This window comes from Rutidosis leptorrhynchoides, chromosome 2, assembly GCF_046630445.1.
Source record: "Rutidosis leptorrhynchoides isolate AG116_Rl617_1_P2 chromosome 2, CSIRO_AGI_Rlap_v1, whole genome shotgun sequence".
Taxonomy (NCBI): domain Eukaryota; kingdom Viridiplantae; phylum Streptophyta; class Magnoliopsida; order Asterales; family Asteraceae; genus Rutidosis; species Rutidosis leptorrhynchoides.
In genome coordinates this window covers 4,128,078-4,138,601 of record NC_092334.1, presented here as the reverse complement: position 1 = coordinate 4,138,601, position 10,524 = coordinate 4,128,078, and the positions used below count along the sequence as shown (strand labels likewise).

At 34.9% G+C, this 10,524-nt stretch overlaps 1 pseudogene; it reads right to left on the bottom strand.

The window, feature by feature from the left end:
- Positions 1-370: 370 nt before the first annotated feature.
- LOC139890493 (CDGSH iron-sulfur domain-containing protein NEET-like) lies at positions 371-1,123 on the bottom strand (annotated as a pseudogene).
- Positions 1,124-10,524: the final 9,401 nt, after the last annotated feature.

Below are 10,524 nucleotides of genomic sequence, written 5' to 3'. Positions count from 1 at the left end.
TCATGACATATTTCAAAAGACGTTGCATTCGAGTCGTTGAGTTCATTCAAGATTATTATTAAATCAATTATAGTAAGATATGTTATGAAATGGTATGCATGTCGTCAACTTTAGATGTAATGAAAGATTGTCTTTTCAAAACGAATGCAATGTTTGTAAAATGTATCATATAGAGGTCAAGTATCACGCGATGAAATCAACTGTTGTGAATCGTTTATAATCGATATGGACTTCGTCCGAATGGATTAGGACGGGTCCTTTCAAGTACCGCACTGTGAAATCGACGAATGATGTATTCGTCCAAATGGATTTGGACGGGTCATCACATAATAACACAATTATAAACTCATAATTTACCATAAACAAACTTCTATTGCTTTTTCAACAAAAGAGGGCCAACAATATCTCCAGTAGCTTTGTTATGTTTCACATGGCTACCATCACAGTGTGGGAATGTGCCAGACCTCCAACATCTACAGAATCACAGGTCAACGTCAAAATCAAATGGTCAAAATTGACATTATCATCTCCTACATTTACCAAAGCTAAACTGACATTATTAGTTTTATCGTAAAATTGATTGTTATTTAGTGTCACCAACAAACTACGATGCACAGAAAGCGTGTTGAACATACTCCTTACGAATTTACGAAGTATTTTACAATTCACATTAAGGAGGTGTTTAGGTATGTTTGTTGTCTAGGCTAATGGTCTTATTATTACTACGAACTTAAATTATACCGATTTATAAGCTTCTAGCTAGTAAGGTTGTATACATTTCATTAACCATTAAAGCAAGGTAAAGAAACATTGAGCCACCAAAACCTAATAAGCTATACAATAATACATATATCCATTAATGTGAAATTGGATTAAGTTAAGGAAACAAAAACCTGCAATAGGCGATGAGAGGTTTAGCGAGTTCGGTAACAACAACAGAATCGACGACTTTGTCTTCGGTTTTTCTGATTTCAGGGTTTATGCCACCGCCGCCTTCTGCTCAAATGGCGACCATCCGCCGCGAGGAGTGATTGACACGTGTTGCGATTCCACCGCCCACGTTAGCTCTTTGCGGTGGTGATGATAAGCCGACAAGAATAGCAACTCCAACTATGCTCGCCATCATTCTCTGTTATTTGAAATTACTGACCCTGTGTTTGATTTAATGAAACCCCTAATTTTGTTATAAGGTTCCGTGTTTTTTTATTAGAAGGGTATTTTAGGGATGGAGTGTTTGTAAAATTGATTTATTAGCTAATTTTTTTAGTAGATGATTAAGGACTGTTGGATCAAGGGGTATTATAATGTAATTTTCTAATCTAATGGTAATTAAAGGGGTTTTGAAAATATTTATTAGCTAATCGAGACTCTCTTTTAATGTATATAGTGATGTGGTTATTCTGATTCAAGTTATTCGAACAATGTGATATATTAAAATATATGCATTTTAATTGAGATATCACTATAATGTTTCCGATCATTTCTCGATATATAACTACTACTCACCAATCATCAAGCGATGATAATAGTTAATGATACGCCATCTGTTTAACGTATAAGATTCATAAAACAAACCGTTTAGGGAACTAAAAATGTTCACCGTAAACGTGAATAAAAGTTATCAGGCCGTGGCCACTCTAAAATCCGTATAGCGTACGCATAAGCCCTTAGACGTCGTCCAACGTATAAGCTCCATATGACGTGCAATGTGCGTCATCCATCCAAGATGCCATGTAAGCCCCATGCACCGAACATATGTAGATTGATTGGTCAACTCCGAGTCTTAAGGATTGACTGACAAATCGAGTCACGTCGTGTGTCATATGGAGCTCAAACCTTAATTTTCACCCTACAAATAAGACATTTGGGCTTCCATTACTTGGACACTTGAAATCTGTCGACCACACATATTTTCTTTCTCTTTAAGAAAGTGTTATCTCGCTAGAATCAGAGCAAGACAATCAATCCATACTCAAATATTATTTAGATCCGAAAGGCCTCGTTAACGTTAACGGAGAAGCGACTTCTGTTTAGTCGTTCACCACCAACGTGATTAAGTGAATTATATGCCTTCCGTGTCCGGCAATAGTTAAAGCAATTTAATTGGGAGTTTTCTATGAAAAATATATTAAAAAGCTTAATTCTTTCAACATAGCAAGTGAAGCGACCCGTCCTAATCCATAAGGACGAATACAATAACATATGGTTACATTGCGAGGTATTTGACCTCTATATGATACATTTTACAAACATTCCATTCGTTTTAAAAAAAAACAACCTTCATTACAACGATAGTTGACAATATGCATATCATTTCCCAATATATCCAAACTATAAACGTCTTAATAATAATCTTGTTGACTTCAAAGACTCGAATGCAACGTATTTTGAAATATGCCATGAATGACTCCAAGTATATCTTTAAAATGAGCAAATGCACAGCGGAAGGTTTCTTTAATACCTGAGAATAAACATGCTTAAAAGTGTCAACCAAAAGGTTGGTGAGTTCATTAGTTTATCGTAACCAATCATTCCATAGTTTTAATAGATCACAAGATTTCATTTTCATAGTTAACTGCAGGAACACTTATCTGCAAAAATCATTCATATGGTGAACACCTGGTAACCGACATTAACAAATGCATCTAGAATATCTCCAAATATACAGGTACACTCATCTGTATATAAAAATCGAAGTACTAAAGCATCCATAACCTGGATGGGACGTGTCAAAGTCCATAGATCTATCTTCAGGATTCGCGTCAATTTGGGGGTCTGTTCCCAAATTCTTAGGCTACCAAGCTAACAAGGGTGATATCCGGTATAATAATTCAACCATAGAATGTAGTTTCAAGTACTTGTGTCTATTTCGTAAAGCAGTTATAAAAGCAGCGCATGTATTCTCAGTCCCAAAATATATATTGCAAAAGCATTTAAAAAGGGAGCAAATGAAACTCACGATACGATATTTTGTAGTAAAAATATGCATACGACGGAACCGAACAATGCAAGGTTGGCCTCGAATTCACGAACCTATATCATTTATATATATTAACACATATAATGGTAATCGAACAAATTTATATATTATTAGTGATATAATTGTGATATTTAATATTTATAGGTTTCATAAATATTTTAATTGAATATATATATATATATATATATATATATATATATATATATATATATATATATATATATATATATATATTATACTTTAGATAAATAATTAGTAAAAATATTACTATAGTTATGTTATATGTATTAAATATATATTTTTATATATAATTATTATTTATTTATTATAATATTAATAATAGGAATAATATTAATAATAGTAATAATGATACTTAATAGTAATAATAATAATGATAATAATATATTAATAAAAAAAATTAATAATCATGATACTTATAATAATAGTACTAATGATAATAATACAATACTAATAATAATCTACATGATAATACTAATAATATTATTAATGATAATATTAGTAATAATACTAATGATAATAATATAAATTATTTTAATAATAATAATAATCATAATATTAATATTAGCAATAATAATATTTAACCTAAAAATAATAACAATAATAAGAAAAGAGTTATATATATTTATACTTATCTTATAATTATTTTCATAACCTGATCTCTATATTATCTTAATCTAAATCATCTCGTAATTCTATTAAATACTTGAATTATAATCTTTATATCATTATATTCATCATGCTTTAAATATTAATAATAATAATAATAATAATAAAAATACTTGTGTTAATAATAATAATATTAATAATATTAATTAATAATAACAATAAAAATAATAATAATAAAATTAATAAAAAAAATAGCTACCTAAATGAAGTAGCCCTTAGAGAAAGAAGGCCCAAGCCCGGGTTTGAACCCGCGACCTCCCGCTAACCCGTCAACACCCAAGACCATGGCTCTATTGCCTCTTTTCTATTCTATTCCATAACCCATCTATATTTAACCCACTTTTCTGTTTTCTTATTATGTAAAATCATCAGTCTCGCTACAATTTGGTCTCGGCCCAAATCTCACGGCCCAACATAAAAAGGAAGTGACCCAGTTCGTTAATAAGCTTATACAGAAAGTCCAAACAATATCATACGGCCCAACGTAAATTGTTTAAGTTTCATTGAGTCGAACAGGAACACAAATTAAGTTGCAGCAACGAAAAGGAAAAGGGAAACAGAAAGCGAAAGCCATCATCATCAATATCATAATCGTATCGCATATCATCCTACTGTTTCATCGTCTTCATCTTTTAACATCATCACTGTACATCATCATCCTCATTCAACATTCTTTCGTCACTGTTTTAGAAGACAAAAACATGAACAGTAACAACACAAACCAAGTGCTTGTGTTATTGATCTTCGTACAACCGCACAATAAGTGGGGGTCGATGGGTGTTTGTGTTTGTGGAATTAGAACGAATCGGAAGAACAGGATCTGTCACACCCCCAGTTAGGGCCTGGGTGAAATGTGACTTAATATCAAATCAACCAACATATTATAATATACGAGAACAATACTAAATGATAAAACAAACTTTATTGAGCACGCAGCGGAAAATGAAACGTAGTTACAATGATAGGAATAACAATAATGGAAATGTTCACATGCAGAAGTAATAAATGCGATATCTCTTGATCCTATGTCCAAGTAGCATCACATAAGCAGTAAGTATAAGAGCTTGAATCAAACAGCACCTGAGACAAAACATGCTAAAGTGTCAACCAAAAGGTTGAGTGAAGTTCATAGGTTTAACAAATAAGTTTGACCGTTTGTTTTAGACCACAAGATTTAATTTGTAAGGTTGATCTCCCGCAGGATCAAAAAGTTATGCCAGTGCGTGATATTTAGACTAAACGTTCAAGTTTGCCCCATGACAAGTTGTGTCTGTCCTTGTCGGTTTAAATTTCATTATCAAGTAATACAAAGACTGAGTCAAATGTATCGGGGACGTTACTCCCGATAGGCCTACCCCCAATAAATAAGCATGCCGCAGCACTTAAAAATATCACTGTAGGGACTTAGTCGGACGTAGCCGGGTATAGCATAGTTTTAGCAGTTGGTACTTGTGTCTAAATTGTAAATAGTAAAAGCAGCATGTGTCTCACCCCAAATAAGTTAAATAAGTTTGCTAGCAATAAAGAGTGGGGCTATGAATTCACCTTAGTAAGTAGAGAGAGTTATTCCTCAGAATAGAGAGTTGAACGAGTGAGCAGGAAAGTCAACCTATTGACATTTAAGAGTAGTTAAGTGTTTTGCCCATGTTTAAGTTTAAGTATGTGTTTAAGTATAGTTTGTTTTACTAAGTTTCTATTCCTAGTAAGTTACTATTTTTATAAAGTTTCTATTTTTAGAAAGTTTCTTATTTTACTAAGTTTCTATGACTAGAGAGTTTCTACTTTTATGAGTGTTTCCATTTTAGGATACTTGCCGTATTAGATAAGCTTCCAATCACCCCTTTCCCTTCGAATGGCTAATTTAGATCTAGGGGCTTGAGCCATAGGACCCTTTAAATCGGAAGTCCAAACCCTCTGCCTAGAATCTCGTAGAAACCATTCGTCAAGAAAGTTCGAAGATCTATACATCTCTAATACATATCCCAAAATGTTTGTGTGCTACAATATAAGTAGTAGGTTATAGGTGCTAGTAATAGTAATAGTATATACATGTTAAGTACTAGTATAAGTAGTATTAGGGTTTAAGGTTTTAATATGTATATGTATATATAAAAATATATATATATTTTTTTTACATGTATATATGTATATATAAATCTAGGTGTGTTTATGGATAACAAGTTTATAATATGAATATGAATTAACAAAGATTAAAGTTTATGTAAATAGTTTAGGGTTTATGTTATACCTTTGAAGATTCAAGATAATTAACAAAGAAAAGATGAACACGATGAAGATGGAAGATCAAAGCCTTGAAAATCTTGAAGAACTCCTTGAAGATTCTTGAAGAACACGAAGAACAAGCTTGAAGATCCGAATACCACAAGAGAGGGAGAGGGAGAGATTGTTTTTTTTTTAGAGAGGATTTTGGTGTGATTTGTGAATGAGAAACTAGGAGTTTATATAGTGCAAGTATTAGAGTGTTAGTCAACATAAGGATGTTCTAATTAATAATTTTATTTTGTTTTATATTTTTTAGTCAACAAAAGGTGGTACTAGTTTATACCTTATTTTTAGTCAACATAAGGATGTAATGGTTTAAGATTCTTTAGTCTCATTATTATTACTATTATTATTTTTACATTTACTACATTGATAAGTATTATTTTCTTTTTACTAATTCATGACTTGTATATATTTAGTTCCCAATTGTTTTATTATTTATATAAATGTCACTTTTTATTTATTACTTACAGGTTATTAGTTATAATATTACATAAATGCATAAATTTTAGTTAGTAGCGAGTGTCGACTAACAGTTTATTATTTTCATCTTTTATTAACTTGTCAATTATTGCACAAAGTTAATTAATATGTTTTCTAACTCTTAACACTTAACAATTGTTGATTAAAGTTTGATCATTAAGTTTTAATTATATTGTTTGGGCATTTAATATTGAAAAAATATAGAATGGAAAAATGAGGGTCGTTATAGTACCTCCCCGTTATTGAAAACTTCGTCCCGAAGTTTTTAGGTAGTTTTCTCGTTTGCATCAGCAGTTGAGAAGAGATGGGGATATTTCCGTTTCATATGGTCTTTGCGTTCCCAGGTATATTCGGGGCCTCTACGCGAATTCCACCGGACTTTAACGATAGGTATATTGCTTTTACGCGTTTGTTTGACCTCTCCTTCCATGATTTCTATAGGTTCTTCAACGAAGTGCATTTGCTCATCAATGCGGACATCATCCAGAGGAATAACGAGTGTGTCATCGGCAAGACACCGTTTAAGATTTGAGACATGAAACACATCATGTACTTGACTAAGTTCGGTTGGCAGTTCTAATCGGTATGCCACGGGACCGACTCTTTCAGTGATTGTGAATGGTCCAACATATCGTGGACTGAGTTTACTTCGCTTACCGAAGCGGACAACACCTTTCCAAGGGGATACTTTCAACATGACTTTATCTCCAACTTGGTATTCGATGTCTTTTCGTTTCTTATTGGCATAGCTTTTCTGTCGGCTACGGGCAGTTTCTAAACGTTGCTTGATTTGAACGATCTTTTCGGTAGTTTCGTGAATAATTTCAGGACCAGTTAAATGTCTGTCCTCAAGTTCATCCCAACACAAAGGGGATCTACACTTCCGTCCATATAAAGCTTCAAAAGGTGCAGCCTTAATGCTGGAGTGATAACTGTTATTATAAGAAAATTCAACCAAAGGTAGATGTCTATCTCATCCTTTGCCGAAATCGATTGCACAAGCACGTAGCATATCCTCCATAGTTTGAATGGTTCGTTCACTTTGACCATCGGTTTGCGGATGATAAGCTGTACTCATGTCGAGTTGAGTTCCAAGAGCAGATTGTAAAGTTTTCCAAAATCTAGAAACAAATCGACTATCGCGATCAGAAATGATCGAGATAGGAACACCATGACGTGAGACGATTTCTTTAATATAAAGCTGTGCTAATCTCTCCATCTTGTCGGTTTCCTTGATCGGTATGAAATGTGCAGATTTAGTAAGACGATCAACTACGACCCAAATAGTATCGTTACCGTTCGAAGTCTTAGGTAACTTAGTAACGAAGTCCATAGTGATACCTTCCCACTTCCACTGCGGAATGTCGGGTTGTGTCAACAGGCCAGAAGGCTTTTGATGTTCGGCCTTGACTTTCAAACAAGTGAGACACTTACTAACATAAGTAGCAATATCGGCTTTCATGTTAGGCCACCAGTAGAATTCCTTCACATCGTGATACATCTTACTGGAACCGGGATGGATAGAATATCTAGTCTTATGTGCTTCATCCAAGACTAGTTCGCGAAGATTACCAAAACGAGGAACCCAGATTCTATTGCCAAAGTACCGTGTACCATTAGCTTTCACTTGAAGTTGGTTCTCAAAACCAATAGGTCCTTCACCTTCGATAAGTGTCGGTCTAATAGCTTCCAATTGAGCTTCACAGATTCGTGAAATAAGATTCGATTTGATTTTTAGGTTTAAAGCACGAACACGTTTAATATCGTCTTTTCAACTAAGGGCATCGGCAACTACATTCGCCTTGCCAGGATGATATTTCAGCTCACAATAATAATCGTTCAATGTCTCGAGCCATCGACTTTGCCTCATATTCAGCTGTTTTTGATCAAAGATGTGTCGAAGACTTTTATGGTCAGTGTACACCGTAAAGTGATTACCATAGAGATAATGTCTCCATATCTTTAATGCAAATACCACGGCACCTAACTCTAGGTCATGTGTGGTATAGTTTACTTCATGTTTCTTCAACTGTCTAGATGCATAGGCGATAACCTTCTCTCGTTGCATTAAAACACAACCAAAGCCATGCTTTGAGGCATCGCAGTAAACAACAAAGTCGTCGGTACCTTCAGGTAAAGAAAGAATCGGGGCTGTGGTCAACTTCTCCTTCAGAATCTTGAAAGCAGATTCCTGTTCTTCGGACCACTCAAATTTCTTCCCTTTTTGAGTCAGCTTTGTAAGAGGTTTGGCAATGAGAGAAAAATCTTTTATAAACCTTCGATAGTAACCGGCAAGTCCCAAAAATTGACGAATATGCTTTGCAGTCTTTGGTATCTCCCAGTTCTGAATAGCAGTAATCTTAGCTGGATCGACATGTATTCCGTTTCTATCAACAACATGTCCGAGAAATTGTACGGTTTTGAGCCAAAACTCGCACTTAGAAAATTTAGCATAAAGTTGTTCCTTTCGTAAGAGTTCAAGAATCATGCGCAAATGTTGCTCATGCTCTTTCTCATTCTTCGAATAGATCAAGATGTCGTCAATGAATACGATGACAAATTTGTCAAGATACGGTTTACAAACACGATTCATGAGGTCCATGAACACGGCAGGAGCATTAGTTAAACCAAAAGGCATGACACAGAATTCATAGTGCCCATAACGAGTGCGAAAAGCAGTCTTAGGAATATTGGATTCCTTGACCTTGAGTTGGTGATAACCGGATCTTAAATCAATCTTTGAATAAACACTTGACCCTTGAAGTTGGTCAAATAGATCATCAATACGTGGCAACGGATAACGGTTCTTGATAGTAAGCTTGTTAAGTTCACGGTAATCAATGCACATCCTTAATGTACCATCCTTCTTTTTAACAAACAGAATAGGAGCTCCCCAAGGGGACGAGCTTGGACGAATGAAACCTTTATCCAATAGTTCTTGGAGTTGGTTGGATAATTCCTTCATTTCGGAAGGTGCTAAACGGTATGGTGCTTTAGCAACAGGAGCAGCACCAGGAGTTAAATCAATTTGGAATTCAACTTGTCGAGGAGGTGGAATACCCGGAAGATCTTCGGGAAACACATCGGGAAAGTCTTTAACTACTGGTACATCTTCAATTCGCTTCTCTTTCGATTCAATCAGATTAACGTGGGCTAGAATAGCTGGATAACCTTTCATAAGGTATTTGCGGGTTTTAATACAGGAGATAATATTGAGATTGGAACCACTCTTTTCACCTTGGATAATAAGAGTCTCTCCATTTCCTAATGGAACATGAACGGTTTTATCGTAACACATGATCGCAGCTCTTAATGGACGTAACCAATCCATTCCAACTATGACATCGAAACTTCCTAGCTCGACCGGCAAAAGGTCTATCTTAAATTCTTTGCTGGCTAAGATTAGGTTGCAGTTTTTATAAATTTTATCAACTTTCATGATCTTTCCATTGGCTACTTCTACTAATCGTTTAGTTTCTAAGGGTTGAGGCTTTTCAGTAAATAGGGTACAAAATTCATTAGATACGTAACTTCGGTCGGCACCAGTATCGAATAAAATAGTTGCGTAGCAATTATTGACGAGATACGTACCCGTGATGACCTCATCTTCATCTCGGGCTTCAGCAGCAGTAATAACAAATGCACGACCCTTTGCAGCAGTAGTATTGGCTCCAGTAGCAGGATTATCTCTCTTCTTAGGGCAATTTGGACTAATGTGTCCCTTTTCCCCACAAGTATAACAAGTAGGAGGAGCTTTGGCAGGAACAATAGATTTATTCTTTGGAGGAGTCCTACACGTCTTAGCTACGTGTCCCACTTTCTTACACAACGAACAAGTGGCAGTGCACTGCCCCGGGTGATGCCTTTCACAACGAACACAAAAAGGATAAGTGCCCTTATAATTCGTACTTGTACTATCCATAAGCTTTTTACTAACATTCTGATTTGAACCTTGAGACGGCTCAAACTTCCTCTTACCATCATTACCCTTGGTTTCAACTTGCTTATTGGCCGACGCCCTTCTTCTCTTGGCCAACATGAGATTTTGTGCCATGAGAATCACAGCATCCAAAGTAACCTTCTCAGCAGCA